The 16124-nt window shown below is 40.3% G+C and overlaps 1 long non-coding RNA gene across 2 annotated transcripts; it reads left to right on the top strand.

Moving 5' to 3' along the window:
• The first annotated feature begins 1799 nt into the window (after positions 1–1799).
• Positions 1800–14208, top strand: LOC127916173 (uncharacterized). Of its 2 annotated transcripts, none has more exons than XR_008093676.1 (3): positions 1800–2208; positions 11904–12008; positions 12113–14208. It is a non-coding gene; the product is annotated as an uncharacterized LOC127916173 (long non-coding RNA). The 2 variants fall into 2 exon arrangements; XR_008093675.1 differs by lacking the exon at positions 1800–2208 and adding an exon at positions 9454–9562.
• The last annotated feature ends 1916 nt before the right edge of the window (positions 14209–16124 follow it).

Raw genomic sequence — 16124 nt, 5'->3', positions numbered from 1 at the left:
AAGTAGTTGAGTTGATGCATGGCTGTAGATGTGATCAGTTCGTCATTAAATCTGCAAAAGAGTAATTGGTCTCCATCCATTGTTTGTCTACACAAAGTAAGTAACCATGTTTATTGTAACCACAGGGGCAGACAAACGACAGGTCAAGGCAGGCAGGGGTCGATAGTCCTACACTGGGAGTAAAGGTACAGGATGGCAGGCAAGGTCAGGGATGGGCAGACTGGTCAGGCGGGCAGTACAGGGTCAGGGCAGGGAAAGGTCAAAGCCAGGAGGATGAGAAAAAGAGAGTCTGGGAAAAGACAGGAGCTGACAGAACGAACGCTGGTAAGCTTGACAAACAAGACGAACTGGCAACAGACAAACTGAGAACACAGGTATAAATACCCAAAGGATAAGTGGGGAAGATGGGCGACACCTGGTAGAGACAAGCACAAGGACAGGTGAAACAGATCAGGGCGTGACAGTTTCCATCTAAATGAGTAAAGTACATGTCGGATGAAAGATAGTCCTGATGCAAACAGCCAATTTGTCGGTAACCTTTCCAAATGTCGACAAAATAAAAATACGCTAAAAAAAAGTGGGATCTTTTTGTGTGTCTGCAAAAACACTTTTGCGGGAAAAAGCAGTGGAAACTTTTTTGGGGCGTCTTATTCTGGTGACATGATGGTCAACGCTTGGCTGCCGTTTGACAAATCAAAATAATCTTGCTTTTTGTCCATAATAACCTCATGTAGGCTATCCCCGGATTGTATCTGTGCAGGTGCCAAGACCAGAGTGGACACATTCGCAAAAACAATGTTCTGACGCAACCGTCAGTAGACTTGCAACGGAAACCCATTTAACTTATTTTTTACATTTAAAAGCCATTTTTTACATGCACTACATCATCATGCACAGCCATCTAACCGCAACAGGTCAAGTTGATGAAAACACATCTCTGGTGGGAAAATGCACATCTTGTCTTTATGCTCAACCGTCCCACAGGGGACCCACTAATCCTGAAGAAGTTTTAAGTGCTTGTAAGTAAGCATTTCACGGTAAGGTCTACCTGTTGTATTCGGCGCATGTGACAAATACAATTTGAGGAGAGTCTTCAATCCACCATATAAAGAACCCTTAAACTACAGTATCAAATCACTCTTCTTTTTCTTTTTTTGTGGAATTTTACCCCTTTTTCTCCCCAATTTCGTGGTATCCAATTGTTGTACTAGCTACTATTTTGTCTCATCGCTACAACTCCCGTACGGGCTCGGGAGAGACGAAGGTTGAAAGTCATGCGTCTATCAAATCACTCTTACAACCAGGGAGGAAGTTGAGCAAAGAGGAGAAGAAGAATTATTTGTAAACTCTGCATCGTTGGGAATGGTTTGTACGCAAGCATTTCATAGTAAAGTCTAGACCAGTTGTGTTCAGAGCATGTGACAAATACAAATGGTATTTGATTTGATTTGAGATAGCTGCCCACAGACGTCAATTCAACATATAGTCCACGTTGATTCAACATAGTGTCAGTGATATTACGTTGTGTATTCATCAGAAAAGTAAAAATAGCATTCCTGCACATTCTATATGTTTAGGTAGTCCTTTCCTGCAGTCAACTGACCAAATTGCCCTTTAGTGGCTTCATGGTTGGAATTGTATTAATACTGTATGTGTCATAATTGCATAATTAATAAATATTATTTCTATGTCAAATGGTTGTTATATTTCAGTCTTCTGTGATGTACATAAAGTGCAATATTGAGATGCAAACTCAAAATGGAATACATTTCAACTCTTTATCTGACATGGTGTCACGCCTTGGTCTTAGTATTTTGTGTTTTCTTTATTTATTTGGTCAGGCCAGGGTGTGACATGGGTTATTGTGGTGTGTTTTTGTCTTAGGAGTTTTGTGGGGTGTCTACGTAGTCTATGGCTGCCTGAGGCGGTTCTCAATCAGAGTCAGGTGATTATCGTTGTCTCTGATTGGGAGCCATATTTAGGCAGCCATATTCTGTGAGTGTTTTGTGGGTGATTGTTCCTGTCTTTGTGTTTGCACCAGATAGGGCTGTTTCGGTTTTCGTTATTTCATTTAGTTATTTTTGTAGTTTCTGTATGTATAGTTTTCCTTCATTAAAATATCCTGAATCATCATCACGCTGCATTTTGGTCTGATCCTTGTTATACCTCTTCGTCAGAGGAGGAGATAGAAGAGAGCCGTTACACATGGTACAGTTGTCGTCTTTTGTTAAGCCCATAACCATGTGTGTGAGATACTTTTGTTCCAAAGTAGATTTGTTTAAGACTACCAAGAAGTCCACTGCAATAAAAGGTTGGTCCCTTTCAATTTTTTGGGGGGTTAAATGAATGCTACAGTCTACGCAACACACCATTATGCTTTCGTTCCTTATTGTGCCGTGAATAAAAGCCATATAGTTCCTCATGAGATACTCCTATACACAAGTTTACTGTAGATACCATTTATTTGGTCAACGTTTTAGTCGAAATAACCTTTTTCTAAGACGTCACTTCAGGTAGGCATAGTTCAATATAATAACAGAGAGCATTTTCAGTGAGGAGATTATATGGTCTGTTGGGGTTCTTCAGTGAAAAGACAACTCATGCGTATGTGCATGAGACGTGTGCATGACATGACTTAGTAATGTCTCAGGTCTACATTGCTGCTGTCTGTATGCAGTCTTCAGTCTGGGAGGAAGAGGACATCTAGTGGTGAAGTTAACATGAAAGGGCCTTTTAAATGAGGACAATTAGAACATTTTTAACATGTATCTACAATAGAGGTAGAGGACATGATTTCTGAATTCTAAAGCAACCCCTTGCACCTAATACAGGCACTTCATGAAGGCCTAGATCTGAAAACATTGCATTAGAATTAGCCATGCCAAAGTAGCAATAGCCTTATCCTTCCCTCTGATAGGCTGGATAGATTTCTCTGACATATTGGATGAACCTGTCTAATCCTTTTTGATCGTCAGAGGTACATAAGAGAGGGCTAGAGATTGATTTGAAGTTCATCCTGTACACAATACACCAATTTCACTGAAATCAACTGTTCAGAATTCCCAAGTTTTGAGACATGAAGGTGATGAGAGAGAGTTTGTGGCAGATCTATCAATCTCCATGTATCCCTATAAAACAGGCATTTGTTTATGTTCTACAAATTAAGCCATGCTCATCAATTGCTGATGCCTGTCATCCTACTACCTGCTATGAGCTTTATGTCTTGTGTTTTGTTTGCCGCGAGTGCTGTGCTATATAGCCAATTGGGTCTGTTTTAGCTTTGGCCTGCTAATGCAACATGCTAGTAGCCTCCACTATTCACATTGCCATGTCGTTGCTAACTCTATGCATTTCTTTATTCATTGCTTACACGTACAGTGTCTGTAAGAGAAGGATTGCAAATAGGGATATTTACACTCTGACCTCAGCGCCCATCACTCTGCATTGTTGTTAATATACCTTTCGGAACGGAACTACCGTTCAACCACACTTCCCACAGAATATAAGTCAATAAGTGGAGGTGTAAGCAACAACAGATTCAAACAAAAGGCCCATCCATCGAGTTTGATTAAAACCTATTCCTCTTGGCCAGGAATATAACATTTTCCTACAAGGTCATAACTTTTCTCACCGGTGAACACGCAAAAGGAGATCTCGATTCACATTCATGTGGTATTTCATCCTTACTTTTTAATCGAACTGTCAAGCGTCTGGTTTCCTACACTTGTAAGGAATGTGACTTAATTATGGGGTTAGGGGTGCGTGTACAATGCCCTGACTTATGATACCCCGGGGGTCTGTAATACCCTTCTTTTTTAGACGGTGTATATCCAGGTTGGCTGCAGCTTTTGCTGTGTCTCTCCTCTAAGCTGTTTGGGGTCTGAGGCTTTAGATTGGGCTGGGCTTTTTAAGCAAGGCGACTGAGAAATAAGCATACACCTAAGGGTTGTTAAAGCAATTTCCTAACGGCTACTTCTCACTGACGGAGCAGTATAGTAGGTTGACTGTTATAAGACTTCCCTTTGCCACGACCAAATTCAAACGACACCATCACCGGATGATTCGTCAGACGGCACCAGCACAAGCCCAAAACTCCAAAGGAAAACCCATACAAAACCCATTACCCCTTGGGGACAATAAACTTTTCTACTACGACAACTACTTCGACTGCTGCCATGGTTTACTTTTCTCCTCTCTGGTATTTGAGTCACCAGTAATATGGCAGACAGCAAAATCAAAGCAAATAAGAAGTGTGCTGCATTGCTGCACATTGCCGAGTGTTGATATTTCCTTGTGTTTACAGATGGGGGTTTGCACAGTCTGGAATACTTTGTTCTTTCCTATTCGGACATCTCTTCCACTGTATGTAGTATGCCTGTGCACATCCACATTCAATTGAAATTACACAGTCAGCCCCTCTCTTTTCTTCTCTCTCTCTCCTCATGAAACCAAGATGTCTACATCTTTACCTTCATCCTCTTCGTATTGGGCATCAAATGTCTATTGCTGTCATTACAGCCTCTCCCTTTGATCTGGTCTCAGGACCCCATTTACCCAGCATACAAATACAGAGGTCCTCTATCCCTCCAGTGCATAGTATAATGGTATTACCATTCAAAGCACATCTCCATGCATGACATCATATTGATGTTGCCTGCTATAATACAAAGGCACAGAGAACAAGACATACACTCCCAGCTAGCCCCCTCTGGGTACTCTACACAATACACAGACACATGGGGCTGTGCATTTTATTTTTTGTAGGGGGTAGATCAGCTTTAATATTTCAGATAGATTGTAGCTTCCATCAATGTAATTGCCTGCACCACTTCCAATCCCCAACATATTTTTTTTTGCCAATATATACATACTATTTCTTGCCACTGTATATGTATGTGAACCCTTTTTTCAATACATAGATTTCTGCATAAATTGGTCATCAAATGTGATCTGATCTTCATCTAGGTCACAACAATAGACAAACAGTCTGCTTAAACTAATAAACAATATGTTTTCATGTCTTTGTTGAACACACCATGTAAACATTCACAGTGCAGGGTGGAAAAAGTAGGTGAACCCTTGGATTTAATAACTGGTTGACCCTCCTTTGTCAGCAAAAACCTCAACCAAACGTTTTCTGCAGTTGCGGATCAGACTTGCACAACGGTCAGGGGGAATTTTAGACCATTCCTCTTTACAAAAATGTTTCAGTTCAGCAATATTCTTGGGATGTCTGGTGTAAACTGCTCTCTTGAGGTCATGTCACAGCATCTCAATCGGGTTGAGGTCAGGACTCTGATTGGGCCACTCCAGAAGGCGTATTTTCTTCAGTTGTTGATTTACTTCTGTGCTTTGGGTCATTGTCTTGTTGCATCTACCAACTTCTGTTGAGCGTCAATTGGCGGATAGATAGCCTAACATTCTCCTGCAAAATGTCTTTGTTACGCACGCCTCTTGGAGGAGGGAACGCAACACCCTGCTACAACTCAACAGAGTGAAGAGGTATGGGATTACAGTTGCGGGTAATGATGACAAAGGCAGAGAATTTTACCATTAGTAGGGAATTTATTTCCTTCACACGGTAATTTGGGGAAAAGGGGCAGGATGAAACCAAAGCAAAAAAAAGTTTAAGTTAAAGCCCCCTCTCCTACCTACAGTTGAAGTCGGAAGTTTACATACACTTAAGTTGGAGTCATTAAACTAATTTTTCAACCAGTCCACAAACTATAGTTTTGGCAAGTAAGTTAGATCTACATTGTACATGACACAGGTAATTTTTCCTAATTTTTTCAACAATTATTTATAGACAGATTTCACTGTAACACAATTCCAGTGGGTCAGAAGTTTGCATACACCAAGTTGACTGTGCCTTTAAAGATACACTTCTTGTTAATCCCACCACAGTGTCCGATTTCAAATAGGCTTTACGGCGAAAGCACCACAAACGATTATGTTAGGTCAGAGCCAAGTTACAGAAAAACACAGCCATTTTTCCAGCCAAAGAGAGGAAGAATTAATCACTAACCTTGGATCTTTATCAGATGACACTCATAGGTCTTCATGTTACACAATGCATGTATGTTTTGTTTGATAAAGTTCATATTTATATAAAACAAATCTCAGTATACATTGGCGCGTTATGTTCAGTAGTTCCAAAAACATCCAGTGATTTTGCAGGGAGCCACATCAATTTACAGGAATACTCATAAATGTTGATGAAAATACAAGTGTTATACATGGAACTTTAGATACACTTCTCCTTAATGCAACCGCTGTGTCAGATTAAAAAAAAAAAAAAATTGACGAAAAAAGCAAACCATGCAATAACCTGAGTACGGCGCTCAGAGACCAAAACAACCCAAACAGATATCCGCCATGTGTAATCCACAGAAGTCAAAAATAGCATTATAAATTCACTTACCTTTGATTATCATCAGAATGCACTCCCAGGAATCCCAGTTCCACATGTTTGATTTGTTTGATAAAGTTAATCTTTATGTCCAATTACCTCCTGGTTGTTAGCGCGTTCAGCCCAGTAATCCAAATTCATGAGAAACATGTCAAACGAAGTATAGAATCAATCTTTAGGATGTTTAACATACATCTTCAATAATGTTCCAACCGGAGAATTCCTTTGTCTGTAGAAATGCAATGGAACAGAGCTCGCTCTCACGTGAACAAGCTCATGGCACTCTGCCAGACACCTGGCTCAACCAGCCCTTACTTCACAGTAGAAGCATCAAACAAGGTTACAAAGACTGCCATCTAGTGGAAGCCTTAGGAAGTGCAACATGACCAATATCCCACTGTATCTTCAATAGGGAATGAGTTGGAAAAATGACACCTCAGATTTCTCACTTCCTGGTTGGATTTTTTTCTCAGGTTTTTACCTGCCATATGAGTTATGTTATACTCACATCATTCAAACCGTTTTAGAAACTTCAGTGTTTTCTATCCAACTCTGCTAATAATATGCATATACTAGCAACTGGGACTGAGTAGCAGGCAGTTTACTCTAGGCACCTTATTCATCCAAGCTACTCAATACTGCCCCCAGCCATAAGAAGTTAACAGGGTGTGAAATACTTGTATGTTTAAGGAATTTTAATTATGGGATTTTTGTTGTTTTGAATTTGGTGCCCTGCACTTTCACTGGCTGTTGTCATATCGATCCCGTTAGCAGGATCTCAGGCCAAAGAGGTTTTTAACAGCTTGGAAAATTACAGAAAATTATGCCATGTCTTTAGAAGCTTCTGATAGGCTAATTGACATCATTTGAGACCAATTTGGGTGTACCTGTGGAAGTATTTCAAGGCCTACCTTCAAACCCAGGGCCTCTTTGCTTGACATCATGGGAAAATCAAAAGAAATCAGCCAAGACCTCCACAACAAATTATAGACCTCCACAAATGTGGTTCATCCTTGGGAGCCATGAACCTGAAAGGCCGCTCAGCAAGGAAGAAGCCACAGCTCCAAAACCGACATAAAAAAGCCAGACTACGGTTTGCAACTGCACATGGTGACAAAGATCGTACTTTTTGGAGAAATGTCCTCTGGTCTGATGAAACAAAAAAAATAACTGTTTGGCCATAATGACCATCATTATGTTTGGAGGAAAGGGGGAGGCTTGCAAGCCGAAGAACATCATCCCAACCGTGAAGCACAGGGGTGGCAGCATCATGTTGTGGGGGTGCTTTTCTGCAGGAGGGACTGGTGCACTTCACAAAATAGATGGCATCATGAGGAGGGAAATGATGAGGATATATTGAAGCAACATCTCAAGACATCAGTCAGGAAGTTAAAGCTTGGTCGCAAATGGGTCTTCCAAACGGACAATGACCCCAAGCATACTTCCAAATTTATGGCAAAATGGCTTAAGGACAACAAAATCAAGGTATAGTGAATATTTACAATGCTATTTCTGGAGTGGCCATCAGAAAGCCCTGACCTCAAACCTATAGAAAATGTGTGGTGGGGAAATGAAAAAGCATGTGCGAGCAAGGAGGCCTTACAAACCTGACTCAGTTACACAGCTCTGTCAGGAGAAATGGGCCAAACTTATTGTGGGAAATTTATGGAAGTCTACCCATAACATTTGGCCCAAGATGAACAATTTAAAGGCAATGCTGCCAAATATTATTGAGTGCATGTAAACTTCTGACCCACTGGGAATGTGATTAAAAACATAAAAGCTGAAATAAATAAATTCTCTCTACTATTATTCTAACATTTCACATTCTTAAAATATAGTGGTGATCCTAACTGAAGTAAAACAGGGAATTGTTACTAGGATTAAATGTCAGGAATTGTGAAAAACTGGGTTTAAATGTATTTGGCTAATGTGTATGTAAACTTCCGATTTCAACTGTATCTTAACACCACCTGGCGCGCTAACCAAAATACTGGGGATGGTCCACCCAGGTCTTCCCTAGTGTGCATAGACATAGGAAATACTACGGGGATATGTATGCCCGCAGGCCTCTTTCCTAAAAACTCCCAATGTGCCCTCCCCTTCCCCCCCGGGAACAAATGAAACAGAACAAACTTAAAATGAACAATTTCACTAATCAAAAAACAGTCCTATGGCATACACAAATGTCAACAGGACCGGCTGGCTACATTATACTTTTCAAAAATTCATACAGCCCAACAACGAAACACAGAGCTTCTTGGTATGGCCTCTCTGTGCAACCACCAATACATGACATACCCAGAAGCTCTACCCCTAACAAAGGAACACTGGCTTTTAAATCTGCAGAAGGAGTCGGTAATTGAAAACGGCTATATCTCCTGACGAGAGGGCGGGGTCAGAGCTCCAATCATCGATGGGGCCGACGAATCAGCTGCTTTGGATTTCAGGAAGCCATCCTGAAACACACACAAACAAACCCACAACACAGAAACATAACAGTCTTGGGAATTAATGGGAATTAATTTTTCCGTCAATGATAGCAAGCTGTCCAGGCCCTGAGGCAGCAAACAGCCCCAAACCATGATGCTCCCTCCTCCATACTTTACAGTTGAGATGAGGTTGATGTTGGTGTGTTGTGCCTTTTTTTCTCCACACATTGTGTGGTGTGTTCCTTCCAAACAACTCAACTGTAGTTATCTGTCCAGGTGCACTTTTGCAAACTTCAGACGTGCAGCAATGTTTTTTTTGAACACCATTCTTGTTTAGTGTTAATATCGTAGACTCGTCAACAAAGATGTTAGCATGTTCCAGAGATTTCTGTAAGTCTTTAGCTGACACTCTAGGATTCTTCTTAACCTCATTGAGCATTCTGCGCTGTGCTCTTGCAGTCATCTTTGCAGGATGTCCACTCCTAGGGAGAGGGGCAAAAGTGCTGAACTTTCTCAATTTATAAACAATTTGTCTTACCGTGGATTGATGAGCATCAATACTTTTAGAGATACTTTTGTGACCCTTTCCAGCTTTCTCAACAATTCTTAATCTTCTGATATCTCTTTTGTTCGAGGAATGGTTCACATCAGGCAATGCTTCTTGTGAATAGCAAACTCAAATTTCTCCATCTCCAATCTCGTCTCATTGATTGGACTCCAGGTTAGTTGACTGCTGACTTCAATTAGCTTTTGGAGAAGTATTTAGCCTAGGGGTTCACATACTTTTCCCAACCTAAACTGTGAATGTTTAAATGATGTATTCAATATAGACAAGAAAAATACAATAATTTGTGTATTATTAGTTTAAGCACACTATGTTTGTCTATTGTTGTGACTTAGATGAAGATCAGATCATATTTGATCACCCATTTAGGCAGAAATCCAGGCAATTCCAAAGGGTTCGCATATTTTTTCTTGCCATTGTATACATATATACTAATATATATATATATATATATATATATATATATATATATATATATATACACACACACACATCTTTGTTTTAATATATTTCCTTTATTACCTACCACCCCTCCCTCAGTTAGAGCAAACTATTGAACAACAACGCTTAGGTTTGTATTTCCTACTTATACATAAATTACTATATACATTTTATGGACAGTCTATTTTACAATAGTTTTATTTAGTTTGTTTTTAACTCTTCTCCTTCCTCGACCCTCAACCTCTCCCATATATTTGTGATGTCCATCCGGTTTGATTTCTATTTGCCATATCTTTCAAACTGTGCTCTTTCCCAAAAGTTCTTAAAACCTATATACGTTTTACGGGCACAGTATGTTTTACATTAGTTATCTTGTTGTTATTAGTCACAACGTTCAGCTCCATTCATCTCCTCCCATCAATCTTTTAACACCATCCATATTGGATTTCTATTTGCCATATATTTTTTTGTGCTGTGATGTTTCACAAAAGTTCTGAACCTTTCTATTCTCATTGTTCCCACAGATTGTAAATTGAAAATACATTTTTTTGCTAAAAGTATTTTTATATTATTGACCACCCAGTAGTGCTATCTGCAGGGTTAAGCTCCAGGTAAATATTGTAATTCTTCAGCCATTCCTGTACCTGTGACCAAAAACAAGCTACACATGGACAGTACCAAAACAAATTATCTAATGATTGTGCCTCTTCGCAGCGAAATCTGCAGAGCTGGGAAGGTTGTATCCCCCATATAAATAACATTCGGTTGGTTGCAAGAATTCTGTATAATAATTTTCTTTACATGAACATGCTCTAAGAGTTTCGAAGCTTTGGAAAGCACATTGCCTAAACCTGTTTCATCACTACCATGTTGACTGCTATCCCTTTAGTTTGTCAAGCAGCCTCCTCCTTCCCTAACCATATGAAGACTGCAGGCAGCCAATGCTAGGTACCACTGGGGGGTAGGGGACGTGCCGGCTCCTCAGGCATAGTAATTATCTGTCTGTTTCATTGTTGAATGTGCTGCTGACTGGGGCCTAAGGGAGTGGAACATCTTTTTTTTTCTAAAAGTTTCTTGGGAACTTACCTTCTGTTCTGACTTTGTCCAGAATCACCTCTGCTAAAGGGGATGAGAAGATATTCTGAGACTGACACTCAAGTGAATTGAAGTTAATGATCATTTTGTTCAGCCTTTCGTTGTGGATTTTGCTGATCATAGAACTGAATTGCTAGACAGATCATTTAGCTCATATTCATTGTAGATTATGTAAGGAATTCATTCGCTGCGTGAAACCTGCACTGTGGGAAAAAAATACATAGTAAAGCAAATTCAAGTTATGTGGCTAACCAGTGTTTGCTGTGTGAAACAAGACATTGATGAATAGATGCATTTTGCAGGACAGGGGCTATATAGGCCAATTTCGCTCCAGCGCAGAATACTTCCCTGACTGAATCTGGGCCTGAAGTGTGACATGTTGAGTGTCCCACAGTAAATATATTCCCTTGTTCATTTAGACTTTGCTGGAATACAGGTGGCACTTGCTCTCATTTTGGCTTTTGCTCTGGTGACAGTCTGGGCTGATAGTGCAAAGACTTTGTTTGCAGCCACTCAACCCCCAGGCGGCTGCTGAGTGGAAAATGGCTCATAATAATGTCTGAAATGGAATGGTATCAAACACGTGGAAACTTGTTCTCCCCAATTAAGGTGCCACCAGCCGTATATAGGGTGAATTGGTGTCTGGCCCCACTTACTATAAAACTCTGTCCTCAGCAATTTACTAGAGGGCCAGAGGGAGAACCCACATTTTCTCAGCTCCTCTCTTGCACAACAGTGTGTTGCCTAAACCAAATAGCTGATTCATGACTTTGCTACTTACAGGCAGACATTATCATATTATTTCAGTTATGGACTATCGGATATGAAATTGTTACATGTTTTCTCAAATGTTAGAGTGAAAACCTTTGGATGATAAAATGTAACTTTTTCACCTTGCAAGCTGATTGATAACTTGTACAATTCCCTTCCATTCCTGATTCCCTTTTATTATGTGCTGAAGGGTCATCGCTACTTGGGAAACACAAGGACAAAGAGGATGAGATTGAAATGGAGGAAGGTGGAGTCACCACGTGATGCTGCTGCCCCTCAGCTTTTTGACTGGAAGGTAACTGTCAATGATGTATTATTGATATGTACTATTAGGCCTAAATTTAAATTAGATCTATGTTTTCTCCCTATCTCCCTTTCTCTCTGTCTGCCTGTCTGTAGGACACTGGTGGACTGTCAGCTCTCAGACCTTTGTCAGGAGGACGACACTATAGACATGTCACCTGTGCACCAGGAAGACAATAGCTGCCCCCACAGTGACGAGGGTAGGCAGATGCTGGAGACACTGAACATGCTGCTGAGTCTGCAAACACGGCTGAGGGACAATCACACCCTCGCCCTCACAGGACACATACATATACACCGGCCAGTTTATTAGGCACACCACCCGTTCACGAAAATGGATCGCTCCTACAGACAGTATAAAGCAGGCTGACAGGCACTGAGGCATTCGGTTACTCTTTCGAGTGAACATTAGAATGGGCAAAACGAGTGACCTAAGTGACTTTGAGCGTGGTATGATTGTCGGTGCCAGGCGCGCCGGATCCAGGATCTCAGAAACCTCTGCCCTCTTGGGCTTTTCACGCACGACACTGTCTAGGGTTTTACCAGGAATGGTGCGACAAACAAAAAACATCCGTTCAGCAGCAGCCCTGTGGGCAAAAACAGCTTGTTGATGAGAGAGGTTAAATGAGAAGAGCAAGAATCATGCAATCTAACAGGTGGGCCACAAACAGACAAATAACGGCACAGTGTAACAGTGGTGTGCAGAACGACATCTCGGAATGTACATCTCGTTGATCCCTGTCACGGATAGGCTATTGCAGCAGACGATCACACCAGGTTCCTCATTAAAAACAAGAAGATGCGGCTTCATTGAGGACGTGATCACCAACACTGGACAATTGAGGAGTGGAAAAACATTGTTTGGTCCTACGAATCCCTGTTCCTGTTGCGTCATGGACACATTCTGCCTGGTGTCAACTGTACAGGCTGGTGGAGGTGGTGTATCGCCGTCAAATCTGCAGCAACTATGTGATGCCATCATGTCAGCATGGACCAACACTCCTGTGGAACATTTCTGACTTGTAGAATCAATGGCCCAGAGAAATTAGGCTGTCCTGGAGGCAAAAGGGTTCCAACGAGCTACACAAAGTACTCAAACATTTGTAAAATAAAACACTAATATATCTTGATTACATGAGTGTTCAACCCCCTGAGTTAATACATGTTAGAAACACATTTGGCAATGATTACAGCTGTGAGTCTTTCTGGTAAGTCTCGAAGAGCTTTGCACACTTGGGTTGTACAATTTGGCCCATTATTCTTTTAAAAATTCTTCAAGCTGGACAGCCATTTTCAAGTCTTGCCATAGATTTTCAAGCCGATTTAGGTCGAAACTGTAACTAGGACACTCAGGAACATTCAATGTCATCTTGGTAAGCAACTCCAGTGTTTAATTAGCCTTGTGTTTTAGGTTGTTGTCCTGCTGAAAGGTACATTTGTCTCCCAGTGTATAACGACACAGGGCGAGACCCAGATGCAGACACCGGAGGCAGATGGTTTGAGTCTCCAATATTTATTGAACAACAGGCCAGGCAAGAGGCAGGTCGAGGACAGGCAGAAGTTTATAAACCAGGTCAGAGTCCAGAAGGTGCACAGTGTCTGTTGGAAAGCAGACTGAAACAGATTTTCTTCTAGGATTTTGCCTGTGTCAAAACAACTCCCATGCCGATAACAAGCATACACATAACATGATGCAGCCACCATCATGCTTGAAAATATGAAGAGTGGTATTCAGGTATGTCTTGTGTTGGATTTTCCCCAAACATAACGCTTTGTATTCAGGACATAAAGTACAATTCTTTGCCACATTGTTTTGCTGTTTTACTTTAGTTCCTTGTTGCAGACAAGATGCATGTTTTGGAATATTTGTTATTCTGTAAAGGCTTCCTTCTTTTCACTGTCAATTAGGTTAGTATTGTGGAGTATCTACAATGTTGTTTTCTCCTTTCACAGTCATTAAACTCTAACTGTTTTAAAGTCACCATTGCCCTCATGGTAAAATCCCTGAGTGGTTTCCTTCCTCTCCGGCAACTGAGTTAGGAAGGAGGCCTGTATCTTTGTAGTGACTGGATGTATTGATACACCATCCTAAGTGTAATTAATAACTTCACCATGCTTAAAGGGATATTCAATGTCTGTTTTTTAATGTTTACCCATCTACCAATTGGTGCCCTACTTTGAGAGGCATTGGAAAACCTCCCTGGTCATTGTGGTTGAATCTGTGTTTGAAATTCACTGCTCGGCTTAGGGACCTTAATGATAACTGCATGTGGGGGGTACAGAGATGAGGTAGTCATTCCAAAATCATGTTAAACACTATTATTGCTCATGCAAGTTATTATGTGACTTGTTAAGCACATTTTTACTACTGAACTTATTTAGGCTTGCCGTAACAAAGGGGTTCAATACTTATGCACTCCAGACATTTCAGCTTTTCCTTTTTAATTAATGTGTAAAAAAAATACAATAACAAATACACTTTACATAGTGCATAGGGACTCCTAGTCTTCACCCAGTAGTGCAAATTGTCAATGGTCATTTCCCCTTTCTTAATTAGTTCTGAATCTCTGTGTATTAGGCTAGTGGCCTAGTGCAAAAGCCAATTATTGTAATTATATGCCTTATTCTTATAATATTTTGTCATTCAAGATCAATTTCAATGACAATATCCCTGAAATAAATGTAGTATATAATGTTATAATTTTGATAGAATAATGTAAGTTGCACTTTTTTCAAGTTTGAATGAGAAAACGTATTCTCTTATCCTTATTCTTTCAATAACGTTGAAATTGTATTAATATTATAGAAGTTGTTTGTCTTTCCTTATCAAATGCCATTTGTAATATGTTTCGGTGAATAGATATGTTTAATATATTATCAGATAAGAAAGTGTCTGATCACAGAACATTCCATAGAATTCTAGAAAAATACCACCGGTCACTAAAATGTCTGTAAATCATTCACACTAAAAGGTATTACTAGTCTGATTTCAGATTATCAATCCTTACAAATAAGGAAGACTCAATATACTCTAAGTGTTTCTCTGTCTTCACTAGGAAGTTGTGTTAATGGCAATTGTTTGGGACAAAAGTGTATAAGATACATATTTTCACAGGTGTTTTTTCATGACAGATTTGATTGATGTGGTGCTATTGCATGTCATATCATTTGAAAGGGCTGTTTCTCAGCTTTCAAAATACACACAATGTTTTCATACATGGTTTTGACACCAGCAAAATATGCTCATTAATGTACGCAGAGGTCATGGTCTCAGTAAATTCAGGAATACCAAAACTCTCCTACTGATTGATGCAACAATGCCAAGATGCTGGTTTACAGCTACAGTTAGCTGGTGTTCTAAAGCCTAGTGTTTCCATTCCCCTTTTAATCAATCAACCATCACCCATCTTTGTACAAAATGGCACGAGTTGATGGGATTTAAGATTCCACAACAGACGCCTCATGTGGTGCAGCACACGATGTGTCAGCCGCCGAGTGATATGCACCCGGAATTCATCAGTATATGTCATAAAACACGAGTCATTACCGCCCATGTCCATATAATCCCCTTATGAAATAATTGCGTCATTAAACATTGGTCTTAACAAGAAGTGGCAACTCGGGCCTGACTGCATGACCGATTCGACTGGAGCCAGTGGGAGACACTAAATGATGGATCAATATTGAGCCATAATAGTGTTATGTATGGATAGGACACAGAAGGGGGACTGTGAGCGTATAATTACATATGAAAATGTGTCGGCCCCAAAATAAAATCTCTACGCACAGACGATATTTTTTTAATAATAATAATATACGTTTCCTTTTGTTCGTTTAACCAAAGGCACGAATGGTACATCATATTAATTGACCTGTTGTTTAACTTCCTGTATTTTTTGTTGTTGTCATGGCTTCATGACTAAGATGCCCATATAACGCTCCCTAAGACTCGCATAGTATTACACCCAACATTAGAATTAGATACAACAATGGCGTGTTGACAACTAGCTCACTACATCACCTGTAACAGCCATGCATCAATTCCTTATTCACCCAAATCCACACACTATAACATAGTTGGGAGCTGGTCTGGGATCAGGACTTTTAG

Source organism: Oncorhynchus keta, chromosome 4 (genome assembly GCF_023373465.1).
Source record: "Oncorhynchus keta strain PuntledgeMale-10-30-2019 chromosome 4, Oket_V2, whole genome shotgun sequence".
NCBI classification, from domain to species: domain Eukaryota; kingdom Metazoa; phylum Chordata; class Actinopteri; order Salmoniformes; family Salmonidae; genus Oncorhynchus; species Oncorhynchus keta.
The sequence above is the reverse complement of the archived record's forward strand: the minus strand, read 5'-3'. Positions and strand labels throughout refer to the sequence as shown.